Raw genomic sequence first — 19,269 nt, 5'->3', positions numbered from 1 at the left:
GTTGTGATGCCTTTTGGTTTAACAAATGTACTTGCAACTTCTACTAGCCTCATATATCAATATTTTCTCATTGTGTGTTTATGATGATATTCTAATGTCTTGTAAGTCAAAAAGTGAGGATAAGAAACATCTAAAAGTTATTTTCTATTTATTGCATCATAATCATCTCTATGCTAACCCTACTTAAAGTACTTTCTTTCACAATCAAATCATTAGAAGAAGTTTCAAGTCAAATAACAACCTTGTAAGGGAGATGAACCAGCATATTCGGTCAAAAAATGAAGGCATGATAAAACATTTGGAAATGAACTCAAAATTTGTCAAATATTAAAATTTTTGAGCCGAGTAATGAAAATATTCCCTAGACAAAAAGTAAACTTTGGTATAAGTTCATTGCTCTAGTTTAGCAAATTTGGAGTTAATTTGTAAAAACTTTGCCATGCCCCTATTTTTTGAGAAAATATTTTTGTCCAACTCCCATACAAGGCACTTTTTTACATCACATTTCTCTCAACGAGAGTATGCTTCTCACAATGTTTTCAACAAAAGTATAAAGGTTGATCTAAATAAAGCATGCATGATTTATAACTGATGTATACTCAACTTTTCATCTATAGCTCTTCCATTAATTCTTCTATTGCATAAAAATGTTGTTTTCTATAAGAGAGTTAGCCAGCAGAAATCATTTCATACATTGAAGTACTTTTTGATCCATGCTATTATACTTCAATTTGTTAATCTCAACCAATCCTTCTTTCTAATCATAAACTTAGTGGATTTGACATAGCTGCAATGTTAATGCAAAATGGCCAACCTATTGCCTATGAATGGTCAAAAACTCAATTCTTCAAAACAAACTTATAGTATATATGATAAGAAATTACTAGTTATTATGCATGCTCTAAACATATGGAAACATTACCTTTTGGGATCTAAAAATCTTACAAACCATTAACCATCTGCTTTTCCAATCCCTAACTTTTTATAGATATATTAAATGGGATTTATTTATTTAAAGCTCCACCCTATGATCTAGTATCACACATTTTGATCTACTAAGATTACGAATGTCTACTTGAAACATATTTCTACTCTTAAAATTTCAAACTTTTGATCTAATGATTTCTACATATGCATCTATCTATGACTTTGGTAATGCATGATGACCATTTCAGAATACAAATACCACTACTTTAATAATTACACATATGTACATAGTTTCTTGCATTATCAAAAGAAATTTTGTAGTTGCACCTTATAGGTCCATGACTATGAAGGAAATGCATGCGCCTCCATATACGAGTCATTCACGAATTCAATCAACAATAGCTTCTTGTAAATAATATTTTTATTGGTCTGAATTAAAGCTTACTATTTCCAACTATATATATGAATGCATTGTTTGCCAATACACACATTATCATGGAAAATCTTCTAGTTTTCTTATGCTTACTTCTATGCCTGAAAAACTATGGGAGCAAATATCTATGGATTTCATGAATAGTTTACTTGATACATTAGTACATATGGATATGATGCCATTGTTGATAGGTTTAGCAAACAAGCATATTTTATACCTTAGAAACAAACATTATTTGCACCTCAAGCTGCTAAACTATTCATTCACACCATCTTTCCTCATCGTTATTTTTCCACGATCATTCTTCTCATTTGCTAGAGCATTAGTGTTGCGACAATTTGAGTACCATAAAGTTGATTGTTGAAAAAAATATCACTATGCATCTCACATTATCTAAGGGATAAATAAATTAAGCAACTGGTGATGAAGGGCCCCACATGGTGCCTCAATGTGCTAGTAATTTGGATGTAAGGGGTAAGTAAAAGATACACTTGTGTGCTTAGGAAACTAGTATAATATCTAAATTTATCAATGTCTCTACAATGGAAAGTGCAAACAAGCAAGGTCTTAAGCTAAGGTATGAAGGTCTCAAAGCTAGTTCTCAAGGCCAAGTTGCCATTTTCCTTTTCAATGTTGCCACTAGAAACCTTATTCATCAAAGTTTTATGTGTTACAAGTGGTGTTGAGTTTTATACCATCCTTTATATTGTCCACCTTTCTTTGTTTATTTTTTCTTATACAATAGATTGTAGAGTCTTGAAAGTTTTACTACAACATATACATGCTATAACGACGTTTATAACGACGTTTTCTTTATATATGAAAAATATCCCCATCGTCGCTATAAAACCGTCGCTATTTGCCTCGCTATTTTCATCGCTAATTTCGTTGGTATTAGCGTCGCTAATACCGATGCTAATACCGATGGAAATAGTGATGATTACATAGGAATTTCTGACGCTAATACCGACGATTGTAGAATTATTTTGTGACACTAATAACGACGGTTGTAGATATTTTTTTTTTGGTGGCAGAGCTGCAGATGCAGCCCTGCCACAGTTAGAGCCACACAGGGCTAAGAGACAATTCCAGCTGTCAAAAAATTTAGACAATCGATCCCAAATAATGACAAGACTTTGCAAACAAGTACTTTCATGACATTAATTAACACAAATGTGCATAGCATTGATAAAGAAAATAACAGAACTTAAATTGAGAAGTGCTACTACGACAAAGCAAATATGTATACACCTGTACATCAATATGTGGTGAATAACATGGAGATGTATATATAGAGTCTTGCTACAACATAGAAGTCTGAATTATATACACTCAGCTATTACATATGGAGGATAGAGGCCATAAGGCCTTACATAATACAAGATGGGGAGTAATCCTATGTAGCCTAATCTACTCTCTACAACTCATCTGCATCAGACAACTCCCCTCACTGTAGTGGCATATCGAAGGGAGCCTGCAACAGCAAATACATGTATAATTGTGAGTACCAAATACAAATTGATATATAATGATAGATTTCTCAAATTAGGAATGATATTTATTACTACTTGCCGGTCGTCCGCGAGCATAGAGCTTCTCGATCAGGGCACTCAAGCCATGCTTCTCCCCATATGTCACCTCTAGTGCAGTCGGGTCGCGATTCGTAAAACCTCGCTGTGGCACACAAACATTGAGAAAAAAGTACTTGAGATTCATTTTCGAAATACATACATCAACATGGATGTCAATAAATTAGAGTACTCTACCCTATTAATACTTACGAAATCTGCCAAGAATGTTGCGTAGCCGCTGCTACCAAGGTGATGCACTGATCCTGCATCCAAGCGTGCCTTTGTTATGTCCTTCTGTTGCTTCCATCTGTCTGGAGTGGATGTCACCTCATCCTGGAGATTACTCTAGTCCTCTGTATCCAGCCACTCCGGCTTTGATTTACCCTGCTTGACTGCTTCGCGTACATTAGACCGCCTATGCAACTGATAGTCACGCACACACGTCATCATCCACCCTCTCGAAAATCTATCATTGCTAGAGGGCTGAGGGAACTCTCAATACAATGTATCGATTATGTACTCCTTGCTAGCATCTAGGATTTGCTTCCACTTGTCTGTAATGTTGTGCCGAAATACTTGTTGGCACAACTTATGCATCTTAGAGATGTCAGCTTTTCCCTCATCATTCATGTATAAATGGCCAATGGCCTTATCTATGAGATACGAGTAACCTGCAAGATTTTGCAAACGGGTACTTTCATGACATTAATACAAATGTGTCAAACACAACTTGAATTGATAAGTGCTACTGCGAAAAAGGATGCGAAAATACATACATGGAGGAGTGGGTTTCATGTACTTCTTGTCGGTCCTAAGAGTGATCAGTGGGGTGCGTGAAGGAGTCGGAGCAGTAGACATCTGCCCGCCACCGCCAATGAAAGTCGGTGTCGACTCCTTGGTGGCAGTGCGAGTGGGAGAGACTGCATCTGTATCCCCACAACAGGAGCTGCCTCCTCCTCAACTACGTGACTCTGAAGCAAAGCAAGACCTGCGATTGCGTCTACTAGAGACCGAAGCATCGGACCGTCCAGAGTCTGCCGATCGTGCTGAGGTGGAATGGGAAAGTTGTGCATCGGCTCTATCTCTGACCCGTGCTAGCTACTCCGATGAGAAACACGCTAGCATCGCATCAATGTCGTCATCTGTAAAATCGCAACTTATCCTGCCGTCCATGCCCAAATCTTAAACTTGCACATACAAGGAAAAATAATAATATTAGATAATGAATTGCAAGACATAATAAAACTAAGACAATTTGCAATACTTTATTTTAAAATAATTAAAAAAATAGATAATGCAAAACACCATACTCCAAAAATATACAAACTGTCCTAACCGATTTGCAAAAAGTGGCATTGCTGTAGTGGAAGGAACGTTTTGATCGAGTCGCTTTTGTTTAGGGTTCCACAATCTCATCTTGACATAGCTCAGTATACACCAAGAGATCGATACAAAATTCTCCACAAAATGAGGACTTTGCTTCATTTTCAAAAAACCCATCCTCTATCTCCTCTATCTCCATAGGTGAGATGTCTTGGTCCTCTAGGCGGTTCATCCTAGTTTCTTGTATGCCTTCTGTCATTGCCGCTATTAAAGGTGTCTCTTCTACGATCGGTACGGGGGTTCTGGCAAACACGGGGATACTCTTAGATGTCATGGGAATGACATACCACCATTGAGGTTGTTGCGGATTAGGGGAAAAGATGACCTGATCCATATTACAATTAGTATAAAAGTCCACTTTGAGATTGCTAAAGCGCGTCAAGTATTAGGGACTCTTACCTGCTCACAGTGATTTGGCAAAACAAATGTATCACTCAAATTGGTCCACTTCTTCGTTGAATCAATCTCAACAAAGCCACTTGGCCCTCGCCGAACAATTGCACCTGCTCCTTCGAGAGTAACCTTGAACCATTGCACATCAAATATGGTCACGGAGAAACTTTGATAGTCCACTGCAAGGATACTCTGTAAACATCCAAAATACTCCATCTCTTCAACTACACGGGTTGGATCTGTGGCACGTCGTCGGCTTTCCTGCTCAAACATTGCCATCACTCCACAGTCCATTGTCGAGCATAACTTGTCAATGTGCTCTACTCTGAAATGTCATCCACACGACCATGCTGCACTATGGACCTTATACTAGGAGAAGAACAAGTATATTAGTTGTGATTTGGAGTATAGATTGTAATTTCTTGGGATTGTATACCTTAGGATTGCATCCACATGAGAAGTCCCACTTTTCTTCAGTAACTGTTTCTCCATCTTGAGATGCTTTGGTTAGGACCTCATGTAGCCATCTAGTGGATATGAGTAGAGGCATCTCCTCTGAGCCCTTTGGATATCAAATGGGCCGTTGCCGTGTACTCCGTCGAAAGTCAGATCTTGCAGACTCTCACTCAGCTCGAGCAGCCACTTCTCCATCGTAGCACTATGCAACATACAAAATCGGTTCACCCTGGACTCCATGGATGCATCCATCTTCTTCTCTATTCCGTTTCCCACTAGGACATCTCCATTCAGATGATCATCCTCCTTAAGTGACCATATCAAGCCTTTGTCCTGGTCCACAGTGGACAACCACTCAGAAATGTACACCAAGGCCTCCGACACTAACCAACCTTCAGCCATGCTACCCTCAGGACGAGCCCGTTGTCGCACAAATCCCTTTAAGGTCTTCATGAACCGTTCAAGGAAAAACATCCATCGACTATGGACTGGACCTACAACCTACAATTCATCTACAATATGCACTAGAAGATGGGTTTGTATCGTGAGCATGCTAGTGGGAAGATACTTCTCCAAAAGACAAGCAGTCTCTACTGCCATGCATTTCGCGGATTCAATCGATGATGTGTGAATCTCTTTTTGGGAGACAAACTGAACCAACTCAGACAATTTGTAAATGTGTGTCCGTACCTCCGATGTCAGAGACCCCGCGATTGCGATCGGCAATACGAACTGTGAAAACCATGTAATTAATATTGTGTATAAACAAACGGAGATTTTGAAATCTAGTATGTAGAATCATGCCATACGCAGCCTCATACCGTACATACCTGACACATCTTATGCCAATCATGGGATTTGAGTTCTGTCAGTTGGTCATCGTTTGTGAATGCTATCTTGAGAGAATGCATTAGGCTAGTCGGCGTGCGAAAGAACTTGATGTTTTCCTTAACTTGTCACACTTCATTGCCAGACAAAACCCAAGGAGCGCGCGGCAATTGCACTTGACCATCGACGCCACTTACAGGCCAATATGGTTCCATCTTTCCCACTGCTTTTAAATCCATCCTTGCTCCTAGTGTGTCTTGCTGCCCAGTGAGGCGGTCCCATAGCAAGCTACCCACATTCTTAAAAATGTGCATGGGATCTAAAAGGTGGTTAATTTTCAATTTTTTCCAATAAGTCAGCTCATAGAAAATTGAGAAGCGTCGCATTCCACTGGGAAGCAAGTCTTCGTCCACCATCCTGCGATCAAACCAGCTCAGTGCATTCATTCTTGCAAGAGGGCGACCAAGAAATCCTTCTCTCATGACATGACCCTCTGGCAGAAAAGCCCGATGTCCCTCAAATACCATCGTCTTCATAGATTTTGACATACGAGAATCCAACCTTGGTCCACACAGAGGACATGCATGGTAACCTGACGTGACTAGCCCTGCAGACCACACATGTACAATGAGGCATGTCATAACACCAACATCGCTCAAAGAAAACTAGCAAAATAAGAAAACACGCTTTACTAGAGCATTCTCCATGACCTGGAAAGTCATGCATGGTCCACATAAGAATTGCCCTTATAGTTGCGGATCGCCTACCAATATGTTTGCTCATGTCCTCCACTACAATTCCCTCCCACAACTCCTTTAGCTTATCAATCAGTGGAGAGAGGTAGACATCCATATTCTTGACTTTGTATCATCTAGGCATAAGCAAGCTGAGCAAAAGGTGTCCTTTCTTGGTGGAAAGCCATGGCGGTATATTGTAGTTAACAAGGACCATGGGCCATACACTATAGAAGGTGGAACGTAAACCAAAAGGATTTACCCCATCCATTGCAAGACCGAATCGTAGATTCGTCGTCTCTTTTGCAAAGTCAGGGAAAGTCTCGTCAATGTGATGCCATGCTTCTGAGTCAGCTGGTGTACGTTGTACACCATCAGTGGATCGATTTTCCGCATGCCATATAGTCAACTTTGCAAAACTCTTGGTCCGAAAAATGTGATGAACACGCGATATCAGCGGAAAGTGCCTCAAAACCTCATGCGGACCTGTCTGTCCTTGCAAGTCATTTCGATACTTGTCTGCACCGCGCTTGGGACATGTGGCCAACAATTCAAACTCTCCCCGGAAGAGAACACAATCATTGGGGCAAGCATGAATGCAATTATAATCCATGCCTAGCTTTCGCAGCACTTGTCTTGCATCATCACGAGACTCAGGCATCGTGTTTTGGGTAGGCAAAATGTAAGATTTCAACGTTCTACAAATTGCAATGAAGCACATTATTAGAGTACTACATAGCACATCTTAATGGCTTTCAATAAAGAATCATACACATCATGATATACCTAAATAGCTCTGTCACACTCACATCACTTGATCCATACTTTGTTTGTATGCTCAACAATGCAAGAAGTGTCTTCAAATGGGATACCCGACTCCCATCATACAATGGAATGGCAGCCTCCGCAATTAAAGGATCTTTGGATTCCGAGTCTGTCGGAAGCAATGATTCGATCATGTCCTCTAACTCGGGCTCCGAAAAAGCAGGAGGATCGTCCATGTCTCCAGGATTCTCACCCATAGAAGGGGGTTGAGAGTTATCATCTTCTATGAGATAGTTAGTTATCTCAGACGACATTTGTATAGAGCGCGGACAAACCCGTCTTACTGGATGCAAGAGATCTGCGGACTGCAATGTATCAACATGGCCCTGACCCTGTAAAGGACGTTAAGGAGCTAACTTCTAAGATAACCCCAAACTGTTATACTTAAATCAATTACATGTCATATAGTAATGAGAGAGAACTTATCGCAATCTCGTAATTCAAGTCTACTTGGTCGATTATCTCAACTCGAAACTCTCCATACCGTTGCACATGCTCTATGGACAAACGACGTTTTCGACGAATGGCCAATTTGCATTGCGTGCATGGACAGGGGACACGTTGATTGAGCCAAGCCTCACGATCCCCACCATGTTGGTCGTGAGTGCTAGACATCTTGACTGTGATGTAATGGAATGATAATTTAATAACGATTCTATATTGTATATTGGGACCACTCCACTATATATATTTCAGGTCTTTTTTTTTTAAATTTTCGTACCTATCTCTTTGAGTTCGGCTCTAAACTTATCTATCTTTGAGGTCGGCTCTAAACTATGCTCACACACATACATTTTTATAACAGTTAATAGATCTTCCACTATGCCTTGAAAGGGACAACTCCTTTTGAAGCCTTTATTGGTTAAACGCTAGTAGTGAGTTGTTTGAAAGTTTTTGGAAGTATTACTTATGCTCATAGAAAGAAATTAGACTCTGAATCTCTCAAACGTATTCTCATGAGTGATAGTAACATCACCAAAGCATTTTACTTTTATGATCCTAGAAAAAGAAGTATTTCTACATCTAGAAATATCATTGTGGATGAATATGTAGTTTAGAGAGATCTTGCAAAAGATACAATCCAAACAAAACAAGCATCTCATTTCTCTTTCTCTACATCTCTATCTCTATCATACTCTCTCTAAAATTATAATCAAGCAAAACAAGCATCCCCCTTCACACTTCTTTCCATTTCTCTTTCTTTCAACACTTCCTACCCTATATACATTGCAAAGATTGAAGAGAACCAATACAAGAAAAAATATAAAAACACTCTCTTCCATTTCTCTCTTTCAACACTTCCTAACCTACATTGCAAATTAAAGCAACACAAAGATTGAAGAAAAACCAACATTTTCTAACCTACATTGCAAAGAATAAAAACCAACACAATAAAAAATTTGAAAACACTCACTTCCATTTCTCTCTCTTTCAACACTTCCTAACCTACATTGCAAAGCAACACAAAGCAACACAAAGATCGAAGAGAAACGAACACTTTCTAACCTATATTGCAAAGCAAAACAAAGATTGTAAAGAAACCAAAAGAGGACATACCGTCGTGTTCTCTTCTTCTTCCATGACCTCTTCATGCGGACAACGCTCCTCTCCTCCCATGCGGCTCGCAGCTTACTTCCTTGCTCACCTCCCTCTCTTGCTCACCTCACTTTCTCTTTCTCTCCACCTTCGCCTTGCTTCTGCAGTTCGCACACGTGTTTGAAAGAAACATTTGGGTTTCCGCGAAATGTTACCAGAGTAAGTCATCGCTATTAGCATTGCTATTTATGTCGCTATTTGCATCGCTAAATAGCGACGTTTTTAGCGACGTAGTTAGCGATGCTAATACCGATGCATTTTTTGACTTAAAATATTTCGAGGATTAGCGATGTAAATAGTGATGCCGAAAAACAAAACGTGGCTACTTAGCGTCGCTATATGTGTGTACCCTTGTAGTGTTTGTATATGCACCAAAAAACTTTATACACTCTTAAATCCTTGGATAATTAGTATTCACAAAATTTTTCAAATAATTTGCTACTCTTAAGGTCAAAATTTTTGGATTGAGATATTTATATAGGTGATTTGATATATCTTATTTAAGTCTCAAATTTTATAGATTCTAATATTTGTAGTAACCCAAGTAATGACGAGCTTATCTAAACTCTAAATCTCACGGGATTCACCATATGTATACCCTCTATATCACACACATTCAATCAAGGCTTATTTATAGATACCCTATCTATGAAATTTTCCTATATATAGCACACTTCCTTTTACCCCTTTATATGTTACCCTTGTATATGTAAAAATATGTCAAAAATATAATTTAAAGTCACATTTGTTCAGCCCATATATTTATGAGCGACCCCCTTCGCCCTCGAGCACTAAACCATAAACAAATTACCCTAGACTATCTAAAACAAAATTTTGAAATTGAAGTCCAATGACTCAATAAAGTATATAATTTTTGGGTTAATTTGCATTGTTGGAAAGACTCTAATATCTTTTATTAAAAGAGATAAAAATAAAAACTATATAGAGCTCTACTACCTAGCACATATAGAAAACGGTCTCATGAATAGGTTAACTATGAGATAGATTGGAAGTTGCACCAACAACATCATAAATTTCATTTAGGATATTATCTTGAAAGTTTTTTAAAAAACTGTATAATTCTAGTTTCATTTTACATAGATAGTGCTTGGAAGGCTTAGTTCACGTGTGGCTTAAGTAACCAAAGGTCTTCCCAAATGAAGTTAATCTTCCAAAGTTGACAACATTAGCGTAGTGTATTTATAATATTAATAAAAAATCTAAAAATTTATCTACATTTTTTATCATGATCCATGTACCCATTCCATAATATCATGATATATGAAGCCCGAGAAAGTAGCACTAGAAAAGTTGTATATCACTATGAGGAAATAGAGCTACATGCATGTGAAGGTATATACAATCCTAGCTTCTACCACATTTATACAACATAGTTTTTCATACTAATGACCATGGCTACATGTGCATTAATAGTATATAAAGTTCATAATGCAATGAGTTTTGCTATTAGTCTAGAAGGGACAGAAGATGGATCTCTATTTAGTGGTTGGTTAGTGAAGCCTGGTTTGAATATCTATAATCATTGGGTTTTTAGAATGAAAGAAAAGATGAACAAGGAATGAAGAAGAATAAGATGGATTGAGCCCCAACTTTTGTACTTGGCTCCCTTTTATTTTGCATCTACCTTGATTGTTTTTTGTTGGTAACGAAGCAAGACTAAGTGAATTGAGTAGTGTGATGAATCAAGGTCTACTTCAAATCTATTGCTTGTTGTCTTCCACTAAAAGAGGTACTAAACCTTCACTAATAGAGTTATTGAAGCTCGATTTGGGGGCTCTATTTCTCACATTGTATGGATTTTAGAAACCCATTAAAGGCTAGAAATAGTGTATTTCAACAAGAATTTTGTTGGGTTATCTACTCAAGGAGGAACTGAGGGGCAACTAATTAAGCTAACATGTAGCTTGGCTAAGGGGATTGCTTGTGAAAAACAAAGTAGAGGGCTAGCTTGCAAAGTAGAGGATCTAATTAAAGAAGTAGGGGGTTTATTTGTTAATGCTAGAGAGAAGAAATGATTTTTTAATGAGTATGCTTATGGATAAGAGAAAACTTCAACTCAAAAAATATGTTGCCTTGTTTAAAAGGACATTGTGTAGAAATTCAAATGATTCTAGGACATACCACATGCCTATAGCATCAAATTTGCAATAGTAATATGTTGTTGCCATATCACTATTAATCCTTTCTTTTAAGGCTATTAAACCTTATTAAGGCTACTAAGTCTTATAGTCAAAATTGGAGTTAGTTTGGAGACCTGTGTTCACATTGTTGCTCAGTGATCTAGATGTTATAGGAACCATTTTTTCATTTTCAAAAGGCTAATCTAGCTCTTTTTGAACTAATTCACAAGTTGTGTGTTCATAGTGCAAAAGTTCAAACCCATTGTTTTAAGGTTAAAAAAGTCATCTTATGCCATTTGCAAGTGCGGTTTTGAATGAGAAAAGTTTGTACATAAATTCAAGGAAAATTACCATGTGTTGAGATCTTCTTGAGCCTCATTTTTAGTATAGAAAACTATAGCAATACATGTGGTAAATTCATGTTTTATGTACATATAAGTCGTACCTTATTGCATAATATTGGCATCATTTGAGGTCCATATCCATGGTTCTTAATGGATACCAAATGTATATGATGTGAGCATGTCATTTGGATAGTTTGGACAACATTTAGGCTATTTCTTGGTAATTAAAACTTTGGGCATCATTTTTGTGCCCATTTATTGGCTATCTTGATACATTGGAACCTCTTGTAATTGAGCCATCTGTAGTTGAATTGAGGTATAATCTTGGATATTGATTAGTTATCTTGATGCTTTTAGATTGCTAATACGTATCTCTTATACTATTAAAAAACTCCTCAAATCATGAAGAGGGCTATTAGGGATAAATTAACAAATAATAACTATTATTGGTCTGATTGTATGGAATACTTTCTAATGAGAAGATGCCTTTGGGGACTCGTAAAGGGTGAAAATGCATCCTGAGATCCTTGATGCACCAATGAAGGAACACAAAAAGGCCTATAAGGGTTTGACACAAAAAAACAAAAAGGTGCTACTTCGGATTTTCATATCTATTTTGAAGACCTTGATTCCACAAATAAACAAAGCAAGCACTTGTAAGGATGCATTGGAAATGATAGAAAATATGTATGGCACTTATACAAAGGTAAGGAAGATATGGTTGAAGTAAATATCACAGTGTGCATTGAACAGGAATCAAGGTATTAGTGACTATGTGCAAAGATTAAGCAAATTGAACAAGATCTAGCTTTAACTAATGCACCAGTTGAGGATCATGACTTGGTTCCCATTTCTTTAAACAAAATTGGGGGGAGACTTTTATCGGACTTAGACATGTTTCTCTATACATAACTTTGAGAAGCTAATTGCTCTCTTGCTTATGGAATAGATAAATCTTGGTTTTAATACATTTAGAAGTGGAAAAAAGAGTCATGGTGGCAATGTGTTCTATCATCATAGAGGATGGGGTAGTCCTTCGAGGGGTAGAGGATCGTCTTATAGTCAAGGAGATTATTTTGTTCATGGTTTTGGTTCTTATACATGTGGAAATTTCATGCTTAGATTCAAGATGGGAGTTTTTCATAGAGGTAGAGGATAGTCTAGTAGTATGCATAGAGATAGTGCATGTCAATACTATTGTGGACAATTTGATCATTATGAGAATGATTGTTATCAAAATTAGAATATGATAGCTAGAGAAAGAGGTAGGAAAAAAATAAAAAATCTTGTAGGCACATAGTAGAGATGGGATTGAAAACAAGCTTTGAGATATATTGTATGTGTCTACAATAACCTAAACTCTTGCTTCTATTTGAAAAATAGTTGACCAAGGCTTGCAAGTGAGGTTTTGTAAGTTTAGTTTTTTTATTGAAGTGTTTAAAAATGGTAAAACTAGAAAATTAATTGCAAGAGAAAAAAATGAAGAAAGATTATTAGCAGTGGATGCTAGTATTCGCATTGTATAGAATTGTATATATATAAATGTGAGACATAGAGAAGATAAATATGTGAAACTATGGCATAGACAAATTGGACATGTAAATCTACAAAGGCTAAACCAAATACAATCAAGACAAATAGCACATAATCTTTTAGATTTTCACTACAAAGGAATGGGGTGATAGCGATGATAATTTGTGATGCAAAATAGTGGTCTCGCTATACACATTGCTATTAGTGTCACTATCTATGCCACTATGAGAATCACTAATTTACATCTTTGATGTAGATAGCGATACTAATAGTAATGCTTATAGGGATGCTAAGCAACACTAATAGCGACACACATACCGACACTAATTGCAATGCAAATAGCAACATTGCTAGTCTAAGGAAAAAAAGTGCCGAAGACCCGAGCCCAGCATTTTCCACAAACATTTTCAAGAGAGAGTGAAAGACAGAACGAGAGAGATTTCCACCTTGAGAGGGGGAGGGAGTGGAAGAAGAAGAGGGTGAGAGAGAGGGAGAGATCCTCATAACTGTCACTGCCACCACATCGATGTACACAAAGAAGAGGGAGAAGTGCACGAAGGAGAAAGAGGGGATGCGACAAAGAGGAGCTAGAAAAGAATTCATCCTCGGGCCTTTGAGGTAGGTACATTTCCTCTTCTTGCTTTTTGTTTTCGTGCTTTCTTCTTTTCTTTTTCTTATTTTTCTTTATAACAAAATGCATTGAAAGATTGGGAGAAAGAGAGAAAAGGAGGAAGGGAGAAGAAGGAAGGGAGAGGAAGAGAGAAAGAGAGACTAAAAGGTAACAATGAGAGACATGATGAGAGAAATGAGATAACAAGAGAGAGAAAGAGAGAGAGAGAAAGGGGCGAAAGGTCTCAAAGAGACAGAGGAAGAGAGAAGCGAGATATGAAGGAAGGAAGAGAGGAGAATGAGTAAAAGAAAAACGAGGGGGGACAGGTGAGAAACAAAGAGGTAGGCAACAAAGAAAGAGAGAGAAATAAAGAGAGGGGGAAAGAATGTAATATTTTTGCTAAAAATTTTACGAGGCCGTGTGAAGTCTTGCACAAATGACAATGCCGGCATTGTGGTTACAGATGGTTCGGTCCTTAATAATACACTCTCCACTTGCCAAACGAGACATGGTTTAATGAAACCCGCATATTTTCATGAGAACCTTCTCTTGGGAGGAGGTCAAGAGAATAATATTGGATTTAATGCAAATTTTTTTTATCCTCTTCCCCCCAGCCGAAGCGTGGTTGAGGGAAGAGGATGGGGGCTATGATTAGAAATAGGAGAGGTGGAGGAAGAGGAGCCATGTGGGCACCATTTGGGGGAGGGTACCCCCTCTTCCTATAAATACCACCTCAAAGGGGTGGAGGGGAGAGGTGGTCGTGAGAAGGGAAGCTAAGTCCAACACTGCCGCCATCATGTAAGAGAGGTGAGAATTACATACTGCACCAGTCGCTGCCACCTGAAGATCGTGGCCGCCATTCCTGAAAGGAGGGAGCCAAGGGAGGCTTTGTAGCCAGCGTAGGTGGAAGATCTGCGTGAAACCGCGCTGGAGACTGAGTGACGACGCCAAGATTCCCCTCCATGACCACGTCGATTTACTTACGGCCCAGAATCTTCCAGAAAGCTTCTAAGGGGCCTTAGGAAGCCCCCCTTCTTGTGGATTTTCATAAGACCCTTCCAAGTGTTAGCTATATATAGTGTTAGCTATATATAGTCTGTCTATATATAGCGCCCCAAGTCCCCTCTATATATTCCTATCATGTGTGCTCAGCTGACACACTTCTGGAGTTCCACTTCCGGTGTCTCATATCTCTCTTCTCTCCTCTCTTCTTTTCATCTTTTGTCTTCCTCGCAGTTTCCAACATGGTATCAGAGCCCAACAACGCTTGCGAGAGATGGCAGCATGCTGCCGACCCTATGAGGCCTAAGCCTATGACTGCAACGGGAAAGATAGGCGATGGCAAAAGCTGGAGACGAGGACAAGACAACAGGGCACAAAAGCAGGTTCTTCGTCTCCACCTTCTTCTTGAGATCCGAGATTAGCCGCGGGGTGATGGGGGAGTTCTGGTCAGTGTCGTCGCCGTCGGAATTGACGGCGCCAGTGGGGGTGACGGAGGGGGGCTCTTGATGATGGAGCCAGTCGGTGAGGCTGCGGTAGTCGTAGTCGCGAGCTGCTGGCAGAGGGAGGCGAGCCCTCTCTCTTTCTCTCTCTCCTTCTCACCCTCCTCTGCCCCTGACCCCTGCCCCTGCTTGCCCTGTTCTGCCTCCCCTGTCTTGTCGCCACGGCCACAATTGAGGGCATACTACTTCTCGTGGTAGGCGAGTCCTGGTGGGAAGGGTGGAGTGGGGGCTCGTCCAGACACCAAATCTTCTCCTCTGCTGCTGCCGAATTTCCCCAAACATGCGCACGGACCCCGACCCCCTGTAATTCCGTTCAATTCCATCCAATTTGCTTCATTGGGATTCTTGCCGTGTGTCTTTGCGCTTTGGGCCTTCCATAATTTGGCCCTTGCCGCAGTTGTGATCCATGGAATACTAATGCAGGAGGCTCCTTTTTAGGAGCAGGGCAAGAAGAATTTAGAGGAGATATTTTATCGAATCTAGGAGAGAATTGTGCGCCCCTCTTTTAGGGCAGGTTCGTTAGCTCGAGTTGGCTTGTTAATTTCAGGTGCAAGCCAGAGCAGCGTGTTAAGCGGATTGTTACAGAAGCCAAGACTCGGTGAACACGCAAATATGCCTTCACACTTACAGGATCTGTGGCAGGTTATGTAGCTATATGAGGGACACCTTCACAGAATAATAATGACCAGCCCTCTGTAGTTGGGACAACGAGCCATGAGGTCATATGTGGCACGTCCAAGAAAAGAATGCAGGTAGAGGTGGATCTTCGAGAAGTTGTAAGACATGTGCCCAGCTCATGGATGAGCTTTCAGAGCACAATCTTCTTCCTCCAACACTACCATGCATGGTACTCACGGGCAAGTGCATGAAGTGGAGAGAGTGCAGATGATGGGATTTCTGTGTCTTTAAGCTATCCATAGTTGCTTGAAAGGTATTTCTTAATGTATTGACTTTTACTCAGATTCATGATGATCGTCCTCATTCGTTATTCCAGCTGCTGAGGGTCTATATTCCAACTGATGACACATTATTTTGTTTATATTCTTTCCAGCTGCTGAGCGTCTATATCCAGTTGATGACAAATTGTTTTATTTATATTATTTCCAGCTGATGAGCATCTATATTCCAGCTGATGACAAATTGTTTTATTTATATTCTAGCTCATGGGGCCCCACATATGTTATGTTGTCTATAGAGTGGCGTCGTGAATCGTCTCTATAGACCTTGTGTTGTTCTAATGTCACTGTAATGTTTTTTTCTTTAAGTGATGTGACAGATATACTGCTTACATCCCAAGTTCAATTGAAGGAATTTCTTAGAGATTTTATCTTTTGCAATGATGTCGCTTATCCTTATTTTACATGTTGTATATTTAGGAGTGATAAAGCTCTTTTGATGCCTCTGAATAGGCTGTTGTAATTCAGGAGTGATGTAGCTCCTTCTTCGTTGATGTTGTAATTCACGAGTGATGTAACTCATTTGATGACTATGAATAGGCTCTTGTAAGTTCAACTTTGTAATTTAATATTTTGAATATTAATATAATGGTAGGCCTATATAGAGCTGTGGGTTTTTCCCTTGAGCCCCCAAGGGTTTTTTCATCCATAGTAAGGGATCTTTATTTTAGCGGGGATGTTAGCTATATATAGTGTTAGCTATATAAAGTCTGTCTATATATAGCGCCCCACGTCCCCTCTATATATTCCTATCATGTGTGCTCAGTTTGACACACTTCTGGGGTTCCACTTCTGGTGTCTCATATCTCTCTTCTCTCCTCTCTTCTTTTCGTCTTTCGTCTTCCTTGCAGTTTCCAACACCAAGGTGGTTTTTAAAACCCCCCTCTCCCCCCCGGGATTTAAGCATCCCTTCCCGTGGTCCGTTTAAACCCCCTTTTCGTGGTTTTTCATAAGCCCTTCCCAAGAAATTTTTACACCCTCTTTCCTCCTTAAGTTCACTCTAACCGCCGAATTCAAGAACCATATTTCCTATTGCAACTCCCACAAGCTTATAAGGTCTTCTAAAGCCCGATTCTGAAAGATGGTGCAATCGGTCAAGGAAGCCCAATCTCAAAGGGAATTTCGTGTGCAAGGGAGACGGGCCAAGTTCATAAGTCTGCGGCCAAGGCAAGAAGGTCGAATACGCGATGGCCCCTAAAAAGGCACAAGGCACAACCGTAGGAGGATCATCTCCTAACATCCATGTGGACATTTCACCACAAGTCTAGGTTTTCTTTCTAATTCTGATTGGATCATTTATGGAATTAGGATGCACTTTTTTCGATTGAAATACTTTGGCCAATAGCTCACGATTGAAGAATTCGGTCATTGGTATTTTTCAATGAAACGAACAAAAAAAAAAGAGCATAAGATCTCTAAGCATTCTTAGCGAATGGTTTTTATGCATTGGGAATTTAAATCAACTAATGATCATCTTTACAAAACGAAATTATTTTAGTACACTTCGATTATGCATGGAAAGAATAAATTGCATGTCACACTATTAGACATCTTTTCTTCACAATGATTCATTAAAGAAGATTGCTAATAACCGTAGGAATTTGCAAAGCATGGCAATGATTCTAGGGCTGCATGAAGTAGATTAATCTCTACGAAATTGGCATAAATATCAATTAATTGCGTATGTAGTTACGAAAGGTTGTGTAAATTCAACATACAAATAATTCATTCAGAAATGAAATTAGGAAAAGGCTGCATGGTTCACATAAAAACCTAAAGCTTAGTAGCATGAATCTTGACTACATGTTATAAAAGGATCAATAGGAATTATTCCATAACTTAACACCCGCTTTAAACCAGAAAAGTTAGGGATTGCAAATCTAATCATATGTAGGCAATAAATTGTGTGCTTATGAGAATGGTATCAAAATGCAACTAGTTTTTCCTCTATTTGATCAAGATAGTATCCTCATGAATAGACAAGTAAATTGGTTTACCCTAAACACCTAAAACCGCAAAGGAATCACTCAGGAAGGGTTAAATCAATGCAACATATCCCAAAGTGCTAACTATGGTTTAGCACGTTGGGGACATGACCTAGTTGCACTTGTTGTCAAGTTGAAACTCTCATAACCTAAAGACATGTCCACATTCATGGAATGTAGAGACATTAGGATATATTTTCAAGAAACCATCTAGGGTTTCTGCCCTAAGGATTGCTCGCTAAAAAGATGAAACTCGGTTTGAATTGGAACCCTAGGACTAACAATGTCGGCCTAGTGCAATCAGAAACGGATTGGAAATGAAGACACCCTAACCCTGTTTCCTATCTAATCATGATTCCATGATTAGAATACGTCGTTTGATGGGTAAAATAGTCCCATTAACTAGATGCGATACTTGTGCAACATGTTGCACAGTCGCATGATCTTGTGATTTGATCATAAGGGAATGGCCAAATTCTTGGGAATGAGATTGGCAGATTCTTGCGCAAGTTTATCTTGCAAGAGGATGAGTAGTCATCCTGACATAGCACCTTTCTTGGGAAAAGAACCAAGATAAGGGGATTAGATAATTCCTTGGAAGAAACTGACCAATCAGTAAATTGGAATAATATATTTACTGATAATAGAACTTAAGGTATTGGTTAAGTTGGGTTAATAGGTTACGGCCCTAACCCAAGGATATAAGGGTTAACAAACAAACCCTTGGGAATCTTTCCAAGTCGCAATTGATCTCGGATCAAATGCTGAATGCATTCGGAAAGAAGAATTCACTCCTTAGTTGGCCAAAATAACGACCACTGGAAATGATTGTGCTTGTAACAGTTTAGAGAGCACTGTCTGCTTTGATTGCTCAAAGAATTAAAGGATGAAAAGATATCTAATGCTTCAGGTTGAAGGCCTGAAGGGAGAGGCAGCCTCAGTTACCCCCGACTGTCTGCTTGACCCTAACCAAGGGGGTTGTTAACCACGCCGGGAAGGTGGACCCAACCCGCCACAAGAGGTCTCTTTGTTGAGCGCTACTTGGAGTAGGA

The 19,269-nt window shown here is 39.2% G+C and overlaps 1 pseudogene; it reads right to left on the bottom strand.

Moving 5' to 3' along the window:
* Positions 1 to 2,807: 2,807 nt before the first annotated feature.
* On the bottom strand, positions 2,808 to 6,843 carry LOC148024704 (uncharacterized; annotated as a pseudogene).
* Positions 6,844 to 19,269: the final 12,426 nt, after the last annotated feature.

The sequence above is a fragment of the Lygodium microphyllum genome, chromosome 15 (assembly GCF_053477565.2).
Source record: "Lygodium microphyllum isolate KBCC chromosome 15, Lygodium_microphyllum_v1.1.10, whole genome shotgun sequence".
Classification (NCBI taxonomy): Eukaryota; Viridiplantae; Streptophyta; class Polypodiopsida; order Schizaeales; family Lygodiaceae; genus Lygodium; species Lygodium microphyllum.
This window is presented reverse-complemented; position numbering and strand designations above follow the sequence as displayed.